Source organism: Molothrus aeneus, unplaced genomic scaffold, assembly GCF_037042795.1.
Source record: "Molothrus aeneus isolate 106 unplaced genomic scaffold, BPBGC_Maene_1.0 scaffold_36, whole genome shotgun sequence".
In the NCBI taxonomy this organism is placed as follows: Eukaryota; Metazoa; Chordata; class Aves; order Passeriformes; family Icteridae; genus Molothrus; species Molothrus aeneus.
Window position 1 is genome coordinate 1646910 of NW_027099027.1, and position 21134 is coordinate 1668043.

A 21134-nucleotide genomic window follows, 5' to 3' on the forward strand; every position below is an offset into this window, starting at 1 on the left:
GCTCGGCTGCGGGAGGGCGGCGGCAGCGCCGAGGGCGGGCGGGGCTGCAGCGGCCCGGGCGCGGCTCCCGCTGTAGCCGGGGCAGCAGCCGGGCCGGGGGCAGGGAGGGGCGCCGGGCTCGGGGCTCACCGATGAACCTGACGGCCGCCTCTCGCAGGGGCCTCTGTGGGCTCCGCAGGCGCGGCAGGGCCCAGCGCAGCTGCTCGGCCGCTCGGCTCTCGTCCTGCAGCAGCTGCGGGGAGCGGCGGCAGGGAAGGCTCGGCACGGGCTCTGCCCCTCGGCCGGGCGCTCCCTGCACCCAGCAGCGGCCGAGCCGGCCCGCACGGCCCGGGGCAGGGAGCAGCGGGGGCGGCGCAGGCTGGCGGGCCCGGCTGCGGCGCCGGGCAGGGCCACAGCTGCCAGCGCCCCGCACCGAGCACCGGGGGCAGGGCTCGGGCTCCCGGGCTGACCTTACCAGGCTCTCGGCAAACTTCGTCCGCCGCTCCTTCGTCAGCAGCTCCTCCAGGTCCCTCCTCCTCAGGAAGCGTGCCGCACAAAGCAGGGCTTGGCCGGAGGCCTGGAGAGCGGCAGAGAGCCGCAGGTGGCACCCGAGCCCAGGGCGCAGGACCCGGGTCCCTGTGCCACAGCCAGGGGAGGCTGGAGCCCGCCAGACGCCGGGGCAGGAGGCGGCCGAGCCCCCTGCCAGGGATGCGGCAGCGTCACAGAAAACCTCACCTTGGCCACCTGCAGGTTCTCATCGTGCCAGCGCAAGAATAGAGGGAGCAGGCTCTGGTTCACGATTGTCATGAGAAGCTCTTCCCCCTCTTCCACTACCAGCTCCATCACCTTGCAGAAGAGCTGAATGGAGAGCAGCTGCACATGGCTGTTGTCCTGGAAGGAAAGGAAAAGTCCTAAGCACCAACTACTCCAGGCCCGTTGGGGCAAAGGCCCAGAACTGCACATGGCACAAAGTTTCCAGGTAGCATCCAGTGCCCTTGGCTGGGGCACAGAGCCTTACGTTCTCAAAGTGTGGCAGGAGGGGCTCAGCCAGCTTCAGGGCGGTGAAGGGTAGCAGGAGGTCTTTGTCCTGGAGCATATGTGTGAGCACACAGAGGCTCATCCAGACCACCTCTGCATCTGGATCATCCAGCTGCTGCACCAGGTGTTGATAGAGGCCACGTATTCCTTCTCCCTGTGCGCAAGACCAGGCTGTGCTGTGAAGCCGTGAACGGCTGCAGCACCAACAGCTGCTTGGGGCACTGGGGCAGCTGAGGCGGGAGGCAGGAGAGCTGGGAGCAGCTGCCTCTGCTGCCAAAGGCCAGCCAAGCCCAGAGGTCTGCATTGCCCAGTCCCATGCTGCCAGCGGGGCTTCAGCCACTGCCCCCTTCTCACCAGCGAGGGCTCCTTGCTGAGCACCACGAGGCCTCTGAGCACCAGGCGCAGCCTGTCCCTGCACTGGCTTGGCAGGTGCCTGGATACCAGCAGCAGGGCACTGGGACCATGTTTGCTCAAGTCCAGGCACTCGAGGAGCTGAAAGGCACAGGCCAGTGACGGGGGAGCCGGCCGGCAAGAGCCCGGAGCCGCACAGGGCTGGGCCCAGGCAGCAGCAGCAGCAGCAGCAGCAGCAGCAGCAGCAGCAGCACAGGGCGCGGGCACTGTCCCAGGTGGCTGTGGCTCCCAGAGGGCAGAGAGCTGGGAGGCAGCTCAGCCAGGCAGCGCTGCACACCCGGCTCACCTCCACAAGGAACGCCAGGGCGGGCAGATGCCAGCGGGGCTGCTTCCCCATCAGCAGGCTGAGCAGGTGCGAGGCCATGAAGGGACACAAGGGGCTCAAGCCACGGCGCATCTCCCTGCCAGGGGAAAAAGGCACCAAGGCCCTGAGCCAGGCAGGCAAACCTCTCTCTGACTCACAGAGGTCTGATCTTTCCCCAGCACTCTGCAAGGGCACATGGGCCCCTTGGGAGGCAGCTGCTCCTGGGCATCCTCCTCTCCCAGCCTTTTCCAGTCTGCTCGGCCCTCCCTCGCTGACAAGGCCCTCTCGCTGACAACCCCGGGGACTGTGTGGGGCACTCTGGGCAGGTGGCACAAATGCTGGCATTGGTGGCAGGAGTAAGGGATCTCACCTGGCCAGCAGACCCGCTGCATAGTGCTGGGTGTTGGCACAGAACAGGGTGTCCCAGAGCTGCTTTTGCTCCGAAGCCAGCAGATTCTTGCCAAAGCCCAGGTGGGAGAGCAGAGCCTTCATGGTCTGCGCTGCAAACCTGCGTGCCGAGCAAAGGCCAGGTCACTCTGGGAGCGCTGGCCCTGGCCACGAGGACGTGGGAAGGACGGGGCGACTGGCACCTGTTGGGGCGGCAGGGAAGGCCGTGTTCCTCCCGGCACACTCTCCAGAAGCTCCAGGTCTCAATGTCCCCTGGCATCTGCTCTGTGGTGGTGACAATTTGCCAGAACAGAGCCACGAACAGTTGGGGAGAATGAAGCAGAATGGCATAGTGCCACTCGGACATGGGGGCAATCCTCCACAGCACCAGAGTGGCCTGCAAGAGACAAAGCAGCCCGAGGCAGCGCTCAATGCCAGGGTGTCCATGAAGCACTCGGCTTGCTGCCCCTAGGCCGGCTTTGAAGCCCAGGCAGGGAGCTGCAGGCTGGGGAGAGCAGGGAGAGCTGCTGGAGAGGCAACCGGGAGGGCGAGCAAAGGCCAGCTCCAGAAACTCACAGCCAGGGCAAAGACGGCCTTGTTGTCCCCGCAGGAGAAGCTGCCGTAGGGTGGCTGCTCCTCCATGGCAGAGAGCAGCGCTGGAAGCACCTCCTGGGCAGCCACTCCCGACGTGCCCATGGCTCTCCACATCAGCGTGGTGGCTCTGTGGGAGCGGAGCTGTGCGTCAGCACCGTGCCCCGTGTGGCTGCGTGGGGCCGGGTGACAGAGCCCCGGTGCCCTGAGGGGCAGGGAGGGAGCGTGACAGAGGCTCAGGAAACAGAGGGGCCCGAGGCTCCCGCAGCTCTCCGCCTGTCTGGCAGAGCCCGCTGGACAGGCTGGACAGGGCCAGGGGCCCTACGGGCCAGGGAGCACCGAGCTCTTGAGGCAGTTGTGCCCTGTACCTGTCACACGTTGGGGCACAGCACAGGAGGCTCATCACCACTTGAGCAGGGTGTTCCTCCGTCAGGCTCAGAATCTCCATTTGCAGCCCGGCGTCCACGGTGACACAGGACGCCAGTCTCTGGAGAATGTCCCTGACCCTGGCTAACACCTGGAGGAGGCGGCATGGGGAAGACTTGGAGAGCTGTCCAAGGGAGCAATTGCCCAGCTTCCCCCAAGAAGTGCTTGCCTTCCCAGCCCACTGTGATGGCCTCAAAGGCTGAGGGGGTCCAGTAGACGTAGCTTGATGGGCCACATGATCCTGGGAGGCCTTCAGCCCTGGCCCCAGGCTGCTTACCTGCTGTGGAGAAGCAGCTCCCTTCTGGAAAACCTCCAGAGTGGCTGCAGGAGTCACAGTCAGTGTGGGCATGGCCTGAGTCTCTGGCACGCCCTGAGCCTGGGTGTGGGTGCTGGCCGTGCCCTCAGTCAGGGCCATGTCAGCCTCCGCCCGGCCCTGGGCCGTGTCCTGCTCAGAGGCTGCTGCGAGCTCCGAGGACGCTGAGCCGGCAGCAGCCTCTGCCCGCAGCTCGCCGGGCCTGGGGTCGGGCTGGGCCGTGCCCTCGGTGCCGGTGCCGCCGGTCTTTGTGTGGCCAAGGCACAGGAGCCTCCGCAGTGCCTGCAGCAGAAGGAAGGGCGGGAAGAGAGGGACATTCCATGGTCTGCTCCAAGCACGGGGCTCAGCCGGGCAGTGCCAGTAGGCCCAGCCCAGGTGGGGACGGCTGCAGGTACCTGCGCTGCTCTGCGGAACAGGCCAGGGGTGGGCTCTGGCTCTTGAGTCTGGTCCTTGGCTGCATCTGGCAAAGAGCGAGCGCAGCCAGAGGTGAGGGGCTGCGGGAGAGGCCGGAGAACAGTGCCCAGCCCTACGCTGCCCAGGCAGGGAGAGCCCCGGGATGCCCCAGGGGATGGAGCACGGCCACTGCTGGATGTCTGCCCAGCCCCTCTTCCCTCCTGTCCATGGGCATTTCCCCAGGGGATGGCATGGCATGGCATGGCATGGCATGGCATGGCATGGCATGGCATGGCATGGCACCAATTGGCACAGGCTCCAGCCCTGCAGGCCAGCTCTGCCACTCACCCTCCTGTGCTGGATGGAACGGCACCACCTCTTCTGTCTCCTGTGCCAGGGCAGCTCCGGGGCCTTCTTCCTCCTCCTCCTCCTCCACCCGGGCCAGCTTGGGCACTCTCGGGGGTCTCTGCTCCATGGCTGTGCCTGGAGCTACTTGCAGGAGAGATGCCTTGGGAAAGCTCCGGGGCACCAAGTCCCACGCTCTGCCCTTGAGGGCAGCTGCAGAATAGAAGCCTCAGGAAGGCCACGGGTCAACGAGTCCTGTGCTCTGGCCTCGAGCTCAGCTGCAGGAACAGCGCCGCGGAGAAGCTCCGGGTCAGACGGGAACGAGTGCGCTGTGCGGGGGCTCCTCTCAGCACCGCTCTGTCCCCTTGTGCCCCGTTGCGTGTTGCCAGCAGCCGGGCAAGCTTCTATTTCCCACGTGTCACAAAGGGGCCTTGGACACCGGCTTCCGTTCCATGGCACGGTGACCGTGCTGCAGCGTGCCACCCAGGGCCCTTGCACCCACTGCCTTCTGCCCCGGGGCCGCCCCCGGCCCAGCCATAGTGGCCCAGCTTGGAAGGAATCCCTGGCCCCAAGTGTCTGAGACAGCCCGCACAGGATCTTTAGGAAGGGCTCAGAGCATCAGCAAACACTGCCCGGCTCTGCGGGCTCAGTCCTATCCCCATATCTTTCCCTGAGAGCATTTGAATTTCTAAATGAGAATCATTTGAAGGGAGGGAATTGACATTTTCCATTTCAGAGAAGGCTTCTGCCTTCCTTAGCAGACACCTCTCTTTTCAAACCAAGACAATTGTTTCTCATCTTGCAGATCCGCACTTGCTGGGCAGCCCCGTTTTACACCCAGGGCCTGGAGAACCATTGCCAGCAACTGGGAAAATCCTAGCTGCTCCATCCACCCAGAGATGAGGTCTCCAAATTTGCCCCGAAAGTGGCTCCAGCTTTTAGAGGCCAAAAAGAGCAAGTCCCAGTGACTTGATGATAGTTTTAGCCCAGAAAGCCCTGCAGCTGATGGCACACTTGACAATCAGCAGGGGACACAGCTAGGCCAAAGCCCAGAGCTCTGCCGCGAGCCTTTCTCCTCAAATACCCTTCAAACAAACCTCCATGCAAGTCAGTTGGGAAAGTTTCTTCAAATGATCCATTTCTGGCACTACAGAACTGCACAGGGTTCTGTGAAAGATTCTAAAGCAGCTGCTCTGGAGTCCAAGAGCCAGCACTAAGAGTCCTCTAATAAAGCCTCTTATTTGGCCTTATCGTAAAGCAGAGCAATAGGGCTCAGGAGCTCAGTCCCTGGGTAGGGACCGGGTGCCCGAAGCTCACTCGCTCATGCCAAGGCCGCAGGGCTACCATCTAGCAAGCATGGTGATTATCAGCTCTGTAGTGATTACAAACTCTTAGGATTTCAGCTCTGCTTGCTAGGTAGTGGTGCCCTGGGCTGGAGGCTGCAGCAGACGGAGAGAGAGGAGAAGGAGAAGGCGCAGGCTGTTCCACGGAGATGGCTTTATTTGGGGAGGTCCGTGAAGGGTCTCTGCTCTTCTTCTTTCTCCCCTAATGGGGTACAGTATGCTTCTTTTATGGGGTTGGAAAGGATCCAAGCTTGACCAATGGTAAGGTGTTAACATGACATTGCCTTATAGGGTTACAGAGATAGGTTAAGGGGTGGAGGACAGGAAAACAGGAATTTTCTTTTGCTGTTTCAGCATTCCTATTGTTCATATCCTCCATGGTGCTTTTCCTAAATCTGTGGGGTTTACTACAACTCCACTTTCTGTTTTTACAAAAAAGGCATTCATTATAGTTCTTTTGAAACGGTGAACAAGGCACGAGAACATAGCTAACACAATAACAACTACAAGGAGAATCAACAACATTCCCTTAATCAAGGATGCAGCCCATCCTGTTAATCCCCATTGCCCGAAAAGTTCATTGACCCAATCTGGGATTCTTTCTACTTTCAAGTCCTTCACGAGATCTTTCAGTTTCTGGATGTTCGCATGGATGGATTCTGAGCGTGAAGAGAGGTTGAAGCAGCACATCCCTTCGAAGTCTTCACAGCCGTGTCCATGGGCAAGCAGCAGGAAGTCGATTGCTGCTCGATTTTGGAGCGAAGCCTGTCTTGTGGTTTCTTCTTCCTTTAAGAGATCACTCAAGGCTGCAGATGTAGCGTTAGCTTGTTTACTGAGCCAGCACCCAAGGTGATTGATTTCACCAAGGGCTTTAGCTGCAGCTACCCAGGGTAAGAACAGGGAGACAGCAATCTTTTTTGGTTTGTTCCAATTGTATAATTTAGGATCACAATTTTCATCAAATTCAGTGTAGGACCTTTTTTGTCGTTTTGATTTGCTTTCTTTTTTCCAATTATGTAACAGGGTGATGTTTGGAGTAAGGGTAGAAAGTTTTCCAAGGGTACAGGGACCTCCCTGGAGTCGGGAGGGGATCCCAGCCCATACTCTGTCACCACAGATGAGAAACATTCCCTTGGGTAATACTTTGGGATGGAGAGAGGACACAGAAATCACACGGGCCGTGTAATTGCACCAATCGTGAGAGTTATAGGCTTTGTTAATTGGTGATATCTCTTTTCAATATGTGTTTTTGTTCTGGTCAATTTCTGGCCAATTGTTTTTGGACGTCTAAAGTAAAATTTGACACAGTATGTGGCCTTGGAGGACCCCAACAGATCTAATTCTTGGGGTTCCTCTCGAGCATCTGGCAGAATTTTTGTCCACTCATCCCAAGTATCAACCACATTGGGTCTCTTACCTGTGGTGCGGAGAATCTCTGAGTTATAGACAGGCCAGTCATCTGCTACAAAGGGAATTCCTACTAGACATGTGGAAAGTGGATTATCAATGCTTCCCATGGACAAGCACATGTTGTCCTGTTTTAATGTTTTTGCTAAGGTTACCCAAACATTATGGCTGGGCTGTGGGCTAATCCAGCCGAAGGCACACGGTACAGTGAAGAACATCCAGGCAGCAATGAGGACAGCAGCAACGGAGATATTTTTCATCTTTGGGCAGGAATAGGGCTTCTGATAGGGAATATAAGCAGAATTTGTTATCTTTATGATGAGAGGGTTTTCTGCCTTGTTCTTTTCTGTGTTCCCCTCCTCCCCCCCTTTTTCTTTTAATTTCTAAGCTACACTATGGGAGGAAGAGTGGGTAGAAGGCTAAGGGGTTTTAAAAGTTAGAGAGAGGGTATAACAGGGGTTTTTTTGTTGTTTTTTTTTCTTTCTTTAAATACAAAAAAAAACCAGTGTAACAACATATAGTTCAGAGAACACTTTTGTGTTAAGGCTATCTATGGCCTGATGCAGCAGACTGTTGTTTAGCTTTTCAGTTTTGTCTGCTGTCTTGTAATGGGGCGGTCTGTTCTTGTGTTTGTGGGTATTCGGCGACGTCTTTGTCTCCAGGCAGAGCTGGTTTGGTTTTGAGGTGGTCTTGTGTTTGCCTCAGGAGCGTTCTTGTCCCCGTTTGCAGGAGTAGTGTTCTCAGTGCCTAAGTATGGCTTTATGTTTTTTCCGGGGTACCACCTTGGACCGGATGGTAGTAGCACACACGCATATCCTCTACCCCAGGTAATCAACTGGTGAGGCCTAGAAATTTGGTGCGTTTCAGGGTCCTTCACGAGCACAGGTGGTTTCTCAGTGAGCTTTGCTTGGGTGGTATTTGCAAAGTGGCGAAGTATTGGTGGGTCAGGCTCTGATGCTGTACAGTTCAGGAAGTTGATGACGTAGAGAGCCTTGCAAAGTCTTTCCACTGGAGATGTGATTCTCGTGTCTCTGTTCTGTTGATCAAGGACTCTTTTGAGGGTTTGATGTGTTCTTTCCACGATGGATTGTCCTGTGGGGTTTACAGGTATGCCGGTCTTGTGTGCTATTCCCCATTCATTGAAGAACTCCCTTAACTTGTGGGAATGTAGGCTGGTCCATTATCTGTTTTAATCTCTTTTGGTACACCCAGGGTGGCAAAAGCGAGGAGAAAGTGTTTTATTGTGTGCATGGTATTTTCTCCTGCATGTGATGATGCAAATACTGCTCCTAAAAATGTGTCAACTGATACATGCATGTATTTTGATCTTCCAAAAGGTGCGAAGTGAGTTACATCTGTCTGCCACAGCTGGCAGCTATTCAGACCTCGGGGATTGACTCCCATCCCCACAGATGGTATCTGATAGTTCTGACAGTTCGGACATGTAGCCACGATAGCCTTTGCCTGATCCTTTGAGAGCTTAAACATTCTCATAAGGGCAGGTATATTTTGATGAAAAAACGCATGTGACAACTTTGCCTGGGCAAAGATGTTAGGAACATTAGCAGTTTCTGCCGCCATTGCTAATGCATCTGCTTTTCTGTTGCCTTCTGTAACAAAACCTGGGAGGTCTGTGTGTGACCTCACATGCATTATATGGTAAGGTTGCTTTCTGTGGGAGATTAGGTATATTAATTTAGAGAGCAGTTGGTACAACTTTGGATTAGAGACCTCTTTGAGAAGAGCATGTTCTGCTCTCATCGCTATCCCAGCGACATAAGCTGAATCTGTAACCAGATTGAAAGGCTCGTTTTTAAACTTTTCAAAGGCTCTGACAACAGCTGCTAATTCTGCAATCTGTGGAGATCCCTCCACTATCTGTATGTCAGAGTGCCAATCTTGTGTTTGGGGGTCTCTCCATGTAACCACCGACTTGTGGGAAGACCCTGAGCCATCTGTAAAGAGGGTTAGAGCCTTGAGAGGTTTTCCACTTTGGATTTGTTTTGGAATCAAATGGAAGGTTACATCAGGGTTAAAAAGTTTGTGTTTTAGGATCCTAACTGAAATTTGGCCCGTGTAGCTATCCAGGGAAATCTGGAGGCTTTCATTGGTCTGGATCAAATCCTCAAAGTCTGTAAGAGTTATTGGTAAGTATATGCATTTGAACTCACAACCTGAAAGAGATCGAAGGCGAGTCCTTGCCTTTTTTATTAAATGTGCTATGACCTCCTGGTAGGTGGTAAGTCTCTTTGTGGGCTGGCTACTTGTAAAGACCCATTCCAGTATCAACAAAGGGTCTCGAAGCTGAGAGTCCCATTGGAAAATCAGTCCATGGAATTGAGGTGCTTTTCCCAGAATGATGAACTGGAAAGGCAGGCTGGGCTCGAAGCAATGGGTTTTGCGTGAAGACAGGGCTTCCTGGACTTTGGTGATGGCACCTCTGGCTTCTTCTGTGAGAATGCAGGCAGAGTCCAGGTCCTTAGGTCCATGAAGAAGGTTGAACAAGGGAGCAAGGTCCTCTGTTGTAATTCCTAGCAGTGGACGTACCCAGTTGATGGATCCGCAAAGGCTGTGTAAGCCCCTGAGGGTTTTTGGGTCGTCATTTATTGTGAGCTGCTGAGGTACGATGGTCCTTTCCCGGATCTGGACTCCAAGGTAAGTCCATGGCTTGGTGTACTGGATTTTGTCCTCACGAATCTCCATTCCTGCCCTTTCTATGGTTTCAATAGTCCTTTTAACTGTATTGTCCAAGTAAGCTTTGTCTGAAGCACACACCAGGATGTCATCCATGTAGTGATGGATGATAGCATCGGGGAATGATTTCCGAATGGGAGACAGGATGTGAGCCACGTGCCACTGGCAAATAGTTGGGCTGTTTTTTAGTCCTTGAGGAAGATAACGCCAATGATATCTTTTGAGCGGGGCCTCCTTGTTAAGAGAGGGAATGGAAAAGCAAACCATGGAGCATCCTCAAGGTGCAGAGGAATGCTGAAGAAGCAGTCCTTAATGTCTATGATAGCAAGTGTCCAGTCTCTAGGCAGCATCGATGGGGAGGGCAGGCCAGGCTGGAGGGGGCCCATGTCCTCGATGACCTCGTTGATTCTGCGAAGGTCGTGGAGGAGCCTCCACCTGTTTGTCCCAGGCTTAGGTAGAACAAAGACTGGAGAGTTCCAAGGGCTGTCAGACTCCACTATGTGGCCTTTTGCGAGCTGTTCTTCCACGAGGGTGTTTAGGGCACGCAGTTTGGCTTTATTGAGGGGCCACTGTTCAATCCAGAGTGGCTTGTGACTTTTCCAGGTGAGACAAGGTGTTTCTGGCAGCGCGCTTAGCTCAGTGGCCCCAGTTAGAAATCCTGAGTGGGAATACGTAGGGAAGCTCCCCATTGGGATAGAACATCTCTGCCCCAAAGGGTGATGGGGGCCCTTACCACAAATGGACGAATGGTTGCCAGCTTGCCTTCAGGCCCTTCCACGAGGATGTTGTTCTTGCTTCTCATGGACACTGTGGGTCCACCAATCCCTGAAATCATGCCTGCAACAGGTTGTAGATCCCAGTGTGCTGGCCATTCTGAGCGGGCGATGATGGTCACATCAGCACCGGTGTCCAGCATCCCTGGCAGGTGGGTCTTCTCGCCTTTGCAGGTGAGGCCGCACTCAATAGTAGGCTTGGATGGTCCCACAACTTGAGCCCACATAGCTGTAGGGTTGAGAGGAATCTGTTCCCTGTGATCCTTTGGGAGTAAAAAGGCTTGTGCTATTGGAGTTCCCTTTGAAAGAAAAAATGGTGAGTCTATGCAGTATACCTGGATGAGAATCTCTTGTCCTGGCTGCACTGTCAGCACTTCTGGAACAACGAAGATCTCCTTTGGGCTATTAAGAGAGTCACCTATAATTAAAATGTGCGAAGGACCACCTTTTGGCCCATATTTGCCTGTGGGAACACGGCGAATATTCTCATTATTAAAGTCAATGGACAAAGCAGTTACCAGTTGACGTCGGGTTCCCATCTGGGTTGCCCTGTGGGTTGGATCCTCTTCTTGTGGTCCGGAACGTCCTGGGATGGTGCGGGGTTGGGTCTGGGTGGCCTTTGATTTGTTGTCAGCGCCCGGGGCTCGACCAGGCGGTGCAAGGAGTTTCCCGGACACTGCTGGTAGCGCTGCTGATTCTGGGGTCTTTGGTAATTGTTACAGTGGTATCGGGGGTGTGATCTCTCTGGGCAGTCCTTTATATAATGTCCAAGATCCCCACAGTGATAGCATTTAGCTTGGTCTTTAGAAGCTATTACTGCATATGCACCAGAAACTCCTTCAGCAATACCTTTAGCAACTGCTTGGGCCACTGTATTTTCAGTGGACATGTGACGTGTACAGCATTCCAGCATTTGCTCTATGGTGGGGTCTATATCCATGGGTAGAGACCTCAAAATGGCTTTGCATTTTTCGTTAGAGTTACACAAGGCAAGTTTACATAAGAGTTCCTTCTTTGCCTCTGTGCTCTCGATCTGTTTCTCCAGAGCATCTCTAAGTCTGTCCACAAATTTGATAAAACTTTCATCAGTCCTTTGTTTAATAGTAGAAAAATGCATTGTTGGCATTGATTCATCATGCACGAGAAGTAAAGAGGTTTTTGCTGCGAGAGCAATGTCCTGCAGTGCCTCTTTATTCAAGGTCTCCAATTGGTCTGCTGGTTTCTGTAAGTCACCTTCACCAGCTAGTTGGGCTACCGTAAAATTCGTCTTATTAGCATCCGCAGAATATGAATCTGATAATGTTTTTAAATGTCTTTTCCAATGCCTGTCCCATAACAAATATTCTGCTGGGGACAGGAGGCAGTGTGAAATATTTTTTACATCGTGGGGAAGTAAGACATGTGCTGAGAACATGGCTTCTAAGAAATTTCTAAAAATATGTGAGCTTCGCCCATGTTCTTTGGCTATACTTCTTAATTGCACTAGTTCCTTGTTCGAGTTAGCTTTCCACGTCTTTATAGTGGACTCACCACCATTCCGTCCTTGCTTATATTCTACTGGGAAAGCATTAATTTTCTGTGCCAGCTCCCAATCTCCAGCCTTTGTCGCTTCTACTTTAATAAGAGCCCATGGATCCGTGTGGATCGTATCCGAATCAGATTCACTGCAAGAGCTCTGGTCCTCTGAGGAGGACTGAGGGGGGGTTGCTATCTGTGACTTATGCTTTTTTCGTTTAGAAGCGTTTTTCAAAGGTTTCAGTGGCTGGGGGGGAGACATGGCATGACCTGGCCGGGGGGAGGTGCCACTGGAGCTGGGATGGCAGCACAGCACGCACAGGACCGGGTGGGGGGGGTAGCACCGTGGGGGGTGTCTGGGATTCCGTTTGGGTGGCATTGAGGGTGGGCGGGGGGTTGGGGGGACGCGTGATTGGGGCAGGGGGGCTGGGTGGGGTGGGGGTGCGGGCATGGGGGGAGTGGGGGTGAGCAGGCAGTGGTACTGGTCTGGGATGCTGCGGTTACGGGGTGGTGTGCTGGGACTACGCTTGTGTGAGGTCCCCCTGCTGTGGCAGGCAGGGAGCAGGGGGAGGGGGCGGGGATGGACACGGGCTCGGGAGCGGCGGGGGGAGGCTCGGGGAGCCCGCGGGAGGGGCCGGGCCGGTCGGAGCCGGGGCGGGGGGAGCAGGGGCGGCGGGCGCGGCGGCGGGAGGGATGGTGGGGGACATCAGCGCGGGGGTGGGGGGATACGCAGCAGCGGGGGGAAGAGCCGACGCAGGGATGGAGGGGGCGGCAGAGGCAGGAAAAGGGACCCCCGGGACCGGAAGCAAGGAGGAAGCCGAGCCAGGGGTAGGGGGGATGTGTGGAGTTACAGATAAGATAGGATTCGCGGAGTTGGGCAGTGCAGGTCCCGCAAGGGTGGAGGATGTGGGGGGGGGAACTGGGGTGGGCAGCGTAACCTCTGCTTTAGGAGTAACGGAGGCGAGGGGGACTTTAGAAATGAAGGGGTGGTGTGAGATATGCAAGTGACATTCCTCTGAGTCCTTATCGATCTTGTTAGTATTTGAAGAGGAAGTGTCTGTTAAGCCCTGCAAGATTTTTTCTCTGTTAAATCTTTCAACGGTTTTAGTTATTATATGGAATAAAGGCAAATAGTTAGTTACAGAGAAATCCTGGTTTGTTTGGGAGATATATATTGTGTTCCCGATCATACCCCAAAACGAATTTTTAATGACTGCTTTCTTATCAGTATCAGGGTATTGTGAAATAATCCAAGTTACAAATTTTTTAAGGTTAGTTTTTGAGAGCTTGCCTTTAGAAAAGGAGACGTTGTTAGCAGATAAGATTTCTAAAATAGTTGAATATATCTCTCTCTCGGTTTTACTTAGTTTTAATGTACTAAAAATTGTACCCATGTTAATGGTTAGCCCTTCCAGCAGAAAAAACGTGATAAAAAAAGAAAAAAACCCGAAAAAAAAGTTTTGGAGCCCCGAAGTTATGCGTGCAATATTAGCTAATACTTACAGTTCCTGGGGTCCAAGATCTGTGGAAGGGGTCTGCTGCGTCAGTTCTTCTCAGAACTTTCTCTCGTTCAGATCTAAGTTTTGAGTGTCGAACTGACCCTCCTGGGGAAAGGATTTTCTAAAATGAAAAGTCCCTTCACAGAAGGAGCGGCTTCCCGAACAGGCAATCACAGAAAACCCCGGGGGGGCTTCGTTGCTCAACCGACGGATATCGCCTCTGGGGGGTCCGAAGTCGTTGGGCTGCCACTTTAATAAAGCCTCTTATTTGGCCTTATCATAAAGCAGAGCAATAGGTCTCAGGAGCTCAGTCCCTGGGTAGGGACCGGGTGCCCGAAGCTAGCTCGCTCATGCCAACGCCGTGGGGCTGCCATCTAGCAAGCATGGTGATTATCAGCTCTATAGTGATTGCAAGCTCTTAGGATTTCAGCTCTGCTTGCTAGGTAGTGGTGCCCCGGGCTTGAGGCTGCAGCAGACGGAGAGAGAGGAGAAGGAGAAGGCGCAGGCTGTTCCACGGAGATGGCTTTATTTGGGGAGGTCCGTGAAGGGTCTCTGCTCTTCTTCTTTCTCCCCTAATGGGGTACAGTATGCTTCTTTTATAGGGTTGGAAAGGATCCAAGCTTGACCAATGGTAAGGTGTTAACATGACATTGCCTTATAGGGTTACAGAGATAGGTTAAGGGGTGGAGGACAGGAAAACAGGAATTTTCTTTTGCTGTTTCAGCATTCCTATTGTTCATATTCTCCATGGTGCTTTTCCTAAATCTATGGGGTTTACTACAGTCCTTGACACCTATTTGTAAGCTAAATTGCACTTTGGGCAATTTGAAGGAGTTTGGAAGGAGCTAGAGAGCGGACCTCTGAGTTTTTCAGATGATGCCATTGCTTTTTCTTCTCTTCTCCATAGACAGGAAGGGTGAGTTTGGCTCACATCTGCACCGCATGGCTCACAGGGCCGCAAGACTTGTAGTTACAAGAGCTTTGAAGGATTTCTTGGTCAAGAAGACACGGCCAACAAGGATATTTATGCTTTGGAGCCAATCCTTCAGTATTTCGTCTTACGGACTCATGCTCTCGGGGTCTCTCGCTGGTCAGAGTGAGCCCGAGATAAGTTCCAAAGTCTCTTTTCCCAGCCCAGCACTCGAAGAAGGAGTCAGAGCTCTTCATTTCTGGCTCTCAAGGTTGTTTCTTGTATCTTATCTATAAAATTCTTTCTCCTGTCCTGCCAAGGTCCTCTCAGCAAGACAGTCTAAGGCACTCTGCCTACCCCAGGGCAGTGTTATCTTTTTATCCTAAAAACTACCTGTACAATATTTACAATTACTTTCCAATACCTATCACCTATGTTAGACAGTGAGCTTCTACTCTAAACCAATCTAAAAGTGCCACCATCACAGCAGAAGATGAAGGCCAAGAAGAAGGAGAAAGGCTGGACAAGCCCAGATTCCTCCATCTTGCCCCCTGAAGCCCCATTCTAGAAACCCCAACAATCTATTTTTCACCCTGCGATAAATTCACTATCATTCTACTTAAACTGTCATGGCTCACAATTCTTCATGTAAGGTTGATTTTTCCAAGGGCTAAATCAAAGGCACAGGGGACTTGGGCTCTGTGCCAGGGTCTCTGAGCACCCTGGGCAGGGGCTCAAGTCCTCCAGGGCAGCCAGAGGAATTTCCTGGGATCTGACAAGAAGCCCTGTTGTAGTCCCTGCGTGCAAGAGTTTACTTGATCCCTTTGATGCCAGAGAGCACCAAGAACTTGAACCTTGCTGGAGTCCAGCCCTGCCTGCCTGTCATGGAGAAGAGGGAAAAGATGAAGAACCTGGGCGGTGGTTGAGCCAAATTGGCATTTTTCCATTTCTGATTTCCTCCCAGCTTTTGCAGCAGGGCAACAACCCCATCACTGCAAAGCACTTCCTTTTGCAAGGCACACACTGACCTTGGTGGAAGCTCAGGGCTCTTGAAGGGGCTGCTGCAGTTGGCAACAGGAGCTGTTGTTGAATTTTTCACGTTGCTTAACCCCCCCTGCCAAATGCCATCAAGCAGTTGAGGAAGGAGAAAAAAGATTACCCTGGAGGAAGGGAGGCCAAGAGCTTGGAAAAGGAGGAAAGAAACGCTCCGATGAGGACAATGACAAAAAACCCAATTTATTTCTGACAGCAAATGAACACCGGCCGCCCTCCAGCCCTCCCAGCCTGGCAGGCCGAGCGGTGCCGTTCCCATGGCATGAGGTGCTGGCAGCCTGCGGAGAGAAACCAGAGAGCCACGGTCAGTGGCAGCAGGCTCCTGTCCCCCTGTCCCGCCATGGCCTGTGCCCGGGCCAGGCTGCTGGCTCTGCTCAGAGCCCACACCTCCTGACCCATTCTCTGTTTTTAGAGAAGGGCAGCGGGGCAGGCCACGTTCCACCTCCTCTGCTTAATCCCGGCACAGCAACCTCCTCAGCAGCTGCAAGAGCGGGATGCCCGTGTGCCCGCTGCCGCCTGCCCGGAGCCCTTCTGCCAGCCGAGCTGTGGAGCCGGGTGCCCACCTCTGCAGAGCTGCTGCCAGGAGAGGAGCCGATCCCGCACCTGGTCCTTGTCCTTCTGGAAGGGGCTGTCCCTGCAGACCGTGGCCCCTGGGGCAGCGCTGGCACTGGACGAGCTCCACGGACGCTGCAGGCGCTTCCCCGTCCGGTCCAGGCACCAGGTGTAATCCTCCTGGGAAAAACAAAGAACAATTGCACGAAAGTCAATTCAAAACAAGACCTGGAAACAAGAAAAAGCACAAAGCCTGTCACCGTTTCATGGGCCTGAGGAGGGTCTGACCACTCCATGTGAGAATTAAACCTGTCCACGGGTGGGGAAAATCCCCACCTTTCCTGCCTGTAAATGCACCCCTTCCTCAAGGGCCTGCAGAGCAGACTAGCTGGGGCACGGCTTCGGAACCCGTCCCCCTCTGCTGCCCCCATCCACATGGATGGATGCTTTTGTCAGGCTGGCTGCCCCCACCTCAGCCCGTGCCAGGCTGGCTGGCAGAAGCTGTCAGCAAGGCCAGGAGCCGGCTCCCCTTCCACAACATCCGTCCCCTGTCCCGGCAAAAAGCAGCTTGGCGGCCGGCGGAAAAATTAATATTCCCCAGCGCCTCCGAGCGGGGAACCTCCAGCACATGGCCAGGCCGAGCCCTGCCGTGCCTGGGAGCACCAGCATCCCCCCGCCCCTGCGCCGGCTGGGGACTCATCTTGATTCCATCGGGGCGCAGAGCGTGTCCTCCAGGCAGGGGCCGCAGCCAAAGCCAATCGGCTCTGCCCCGCCAGCGGCCAGCTCCAGGATGGTGTTCCCAGCTCCACGTCGTGCTCCAGAAGAACATGCCAGCTGTGCCCCGGCTTGTGGGGACATCATGATGCCATTGAGCTGCAGGGGGATGTTTCCCCTGTCCCAGTCCGTGGCACCTTCACCACACTGCCACCACTTCTCCAATGAGACGGGCAGCACGGAGCCGCTCCCTCCACAGCTCGCGGGGACCAGCAGAAGCAGCATCTCCTCGGCTGCGCTCTCTCCTCCGCGCTGCGGCCGCAGGGAAATGCTCCGGGGTTTTCTTCCAACGCCACGAGACGCGTGCCGCTGCTGCTTGCTGGGCTCCTGGATCCTACTGTGCACAGGGAGGCATCTCTGCTGTCTCCTGGGCCAGGCAGGGCTCCTGCAGCCAAGAATGCTCAAAAAGGTCCTCCAGTGCTGGCCTGTCTGTGGGCTCCATGCATAAACACCACCTGATGAGGTGTTGGCACTCTGCGGAGAGAAACCAGAAACCGCCGCTCAGCGGGACAAGGCTCCTGTCCATGCTCTCCCACATTCCACAGTGCCCAGGCCACACCAGGAGTGCTCAGAGCTGCAGCCAAAAGTTTCCTGTCAATCCTCTCTTGCAGAGGACACCAGCACAGAGGCACAGGTGCCACTTCCTTCAGCTAAGCCCAGGAGATCCACCTCCTCACCAGCTGCAAGAGCAGGACGCTTATGTGCCAGCCGCCCCTCCCAATCCCGTTCTTCTCCTCATGCCTTGAAGGCGCATCCCCACTTTGAGACACCCGGGACAGGAAGAAGAGCTGGCCCCGGACGATGTCCTTGTTGGTGTGGAAAGGAAGGTGCCCTCAGAGCAGCTCATAGAGCAGGATGCCCAGGGACCAGATGGTGGCTGGCTGGCCATGGTAGCAGCCAAAGAGGATCCACTCCGGTGGGCTGTACTCCGGCGTTCCTATGGGACACGGGCGCAGCTCATCAGGCCCATGCTGCTCCCTCCCTCCCAGCCAGCTCCCATTCCACAATAGCCAGCCCCTGCCCTGCCAAAAAGCAACTTGGCTGCAGCTGGCTGAAGAAGGATTCCCCCTCCTTCTTTCCCTCCTTCCTTCCCTCCCTCTTCCCCTTCTGCCAGCCAAGGGGGGAACTCCGCTGCCCGGCTGGGCCCTGGCTTTGGGCTCACCTGACATCCGGGTGTAGAACGTGTCCTGGAGGATCGTGCCGAAGCCGAGGTCGATGAGCTTCACCTCGCCTGTGGCCAGGTCGACGAGGATGTTCTCGGCCTGGATGTGGCGGTGCAGGACGCCGCGGCTGCTGCAGTGCCCCATGGCCTCCAGCACCTGGCGGAACAGCCCCCGCGCCACGGGCTCCGTCAGGAACCGCCGCTCGTGCAGGAAGTACCAGAGGTGCTGACAGCGCTGCGGACGCTCCATGAGCAGCGCGAAGCCCTCGGGCACCTCGAACCAGTCCAGGAGCCTCACGACGCTGGGGAAGCCAGGCTGTGACACCTTCCACAGCAGCGCCAGCTCCAGGGGCACAAGGGCGCCCTTGCGCTGCGGGGGGACCGCGATGCCGTCAGCGGGGCCGATGCTGCGCTGCACCTCGGGCAGCCCCTGCCCGGCCCCGCCGCGGCTCGCCATGGCCCGGCCCGGGGCGCTGTGCGGCCCCCGCTCACTCCACGCTCGCTGCCCTCGCAGCGTTCCGGCTGCCGCCCTGCCGGGCCTCGCCTCAGCCCCGCCCGGCACGCCCCGCTGGCTCCTCCCGCTGGCCCCGCTCACTCCCCAGCCGCGCCCACTCCGAGATGCGCTCCCGGGACACTTGCTTGATGGCCGCCTGCGAGCCAAGGCTGAGCTCATCGCCCGCCGCCCTCCGAGCTGGCCCCGTCTCTTCCCGGGGCGCCGTCGGTGAGGCAGGGACCGGAGTAAACGCTGCCGCAGCCGCTGCTCCCCCTGCGGGCGGCACGGCGCTGCCGCTCTTCTGCCCGGGGCACCCGCCCGCCCGGCACGCTGCTGCTTGCCGAGCTGCCCCGGGCTGCGGCGGCTCGGGGCCGGTGGCCGAGCTGGCGAGCGGCGGAGCTCGGAGCGGGGCAGCTGCCGGCCACGCTGTCGGCCACGGGGCGGGAGCCGGGCGGCAGCGGGGCGGCTGCGGGCGGAACCGCGGCAGGGGCTTTGTTCGGGGCCGGGGCCTTGGCCGGGGCTGGGCCAGAGACCGTGCCAGGCGCAGCCAAAAGCCCACACTGCTCCGCCAGCACCAGAGCGAGCGGCTCTTCCAGCGGCGCCACAGCCAGGACGGAGAGAGCCCGGCCGAGGCGGAACCACGGCGGACCGGGCAGGGGGGGGCAAGGGGCGGCCCCGCCGAAGGGCGCCTTGTGGGACGCGGCATCAGCCGGGCTGGGAGAGGCGGAACACGGACGGCACGGCCCAGCACGGGATGGGAGTAGAGTGAGTGTGAGAGGGAGAAGGGGATGTCGAGCGAGTGGGAAGTCGAGTGGAAAACCAATCAAGAGAAGAGCTGCTGGTGCTGCTGGTGCTGCTGGTGCTGCTGGTGCTGCTGCTGCTGCTGCTGCAGAGCCGCCGGAGCTCGCGGTCGTTCCTCCGTTGCCCCCGCGAACCCAACGGAGGAGCCGCCGCGCGCCCCAAGGAACGAAAGAGAGAAACAAACAAATCACAACCCAAAGTCATTCCTATTAGAGAAGTAACCAAAGAAAACAATGTAGCAATAACAAAGACTGTTGGCTTCTGGCTTCTTTCTTCTTTGCATGAGACCAAGCATTTCATGGGGAACAATTGCCTCTTCTGACAATTTTGCCAGAGTGGACAGGAGCAGAGCATTTACTTTTCAAGTAGAAAAGGGAAATCGTGTCAGTAATGTCATCTCTTTTCATCCTCTGTTGACACAGTTGCAGGCTGCCAAAAGACATGGTCTGCAGTGTGGAACTTGGGGCCAAGTTTCTTTTTCTGCCAGAGGATGAGGAGGGGAAGTATCCCAGAATCATGGAGTCGTGGCATGGTTTGGCTTGGAAGGGATCTGGAAAATCCCATGGCTGCAACCCCCCTGCTGTGGCTGGGGACCCCTTGCACTGGACCGGCTTGTCTAGAGCTCCATGCAGCCTGGCCTTGAACACTGTCAGGGACGGGACATGCCCACCTTCTCTGGGCAACCTGTTCCAGGAGAGTCTTTTTTCTGCTTTCTTGTGTGTTGCCCTCAGGTACTGGAAGGCCACAGCTGGATCAAGGCTGGGTCTCTTTCCCAGGCTGAAGAAGCCGAGCTGTGTCAGCCTTTCCTTGCAGGAGAGGAGCTGCAGCCCCGGCACCATCTGGGTGTCCCTGCTGGGCCCCTGCTGCAGCGTGTCCACGTCCTTGCCGTCCGTGCCGGGGAGCCCGGCAGAGCCGGAGGCAGCGCTGCAGGTGCAGGGCCAGCGGCGGGGAGGAGACCCGGCCCTGGCAGCGGCTCCGGGAGCAGCGATTGGCGCTGGGCCGCCCGCACTGCAGAGAGCCGGGGCCCTTGTGCCTGCCCTTGTGCCCAGGGCGCCTTTCCCCGCCGCCCGCCCGCCCGCCCGCCCGGGGGAAATGCCCCCTGTGCCGCCTCTCAGGGCCGCCCCTCGCTGCTGCCCCGGGGGCTCCCGGCGCCGCCTGGAGGGGCCCAGGCCTCGGCCTCACCCTGCTCAGCCCGAGGCCTGGAAAAGCAGATTCAAACACCCACCCAGAAAGTGCCCCAGGATGCCAAGGTCAATCTTTTGTCACCAGCACGGCTTTGCTATCAGAGTCTCGACGGGAGTAGAAAATCACCAGGGGAAAAGAGCATGAACAAGTTCTGCCTTGGCACTACCTCAAGGCTTTGAGGGAGAGGCTCTGTGGTGCTTTCTTGCTTGCAGGGACACACAGAATATGTTGAAATGGTAAAAATAATCAAAACCCCTTAGAAAGAGACCCTAGGGAGCCTGGCCCCCCAGAAATGATGCTGAAGAGAGGCCCTTTTGCTGACCCGCAAGCTCAAGCACATTTGCATACTGCTATTTTGCAACAGTCTCAGAAACTTGCATGAGAGGCTTCTCATGCATTTCCAGATATGGGACTAGCACCTCCATCTTATACCACCATTGGACAAGAGGCAAATGAGACTTGTATGAGTTTCCTAGGCCGCCTCAGAAATGCAGTAGTTTGGGCTCCAGGAATGTGCCCAGAGGTTAAGGCTGTGCTAGGAATGCAATTAGCAGTAGAAAATGCAAATCTCACCTCCAAAAGGATCCTGCAAACTTTGCCCAGAACAGCTAATGTGGCAGACATGACAGAAGCTTGTTTGGGAGTAGGAGCTCCAGAGGACAAGGCCACCTATCCAGCAACGCAATGGCAACTGCCCTTGAGCCACTTGTGCAGCACAGAGAAAATGGCCCCGACCGAGTTTGCCTTCGGTGTGGCAGCCACGGGTGCAAAGTTAGAGCCGTAAAG

The 21134-nt window shown here is 56.1% G+C and overlaps 1 protein-coding gene and 1 pseudogene across 1 annotated transcript in view; one reads left to right on the forward strand and one right to left on the reverse strand.

Annotated features, from left to right (window-relative positions):
- LOC136570728 (uncharacterized) overlaps positions 1-21134 on the reverse strand; it is a 2607743-nt pseudogene that overhangs the window by 1625143 nt on the left and 961466 nt on the right.
- Positions 1-21134, forward strand: part of LOC136570729 (uncharacterized) — a 2347277-nt gene that overhangs the window by 1512898 nt on the left and 813245 nt on the right.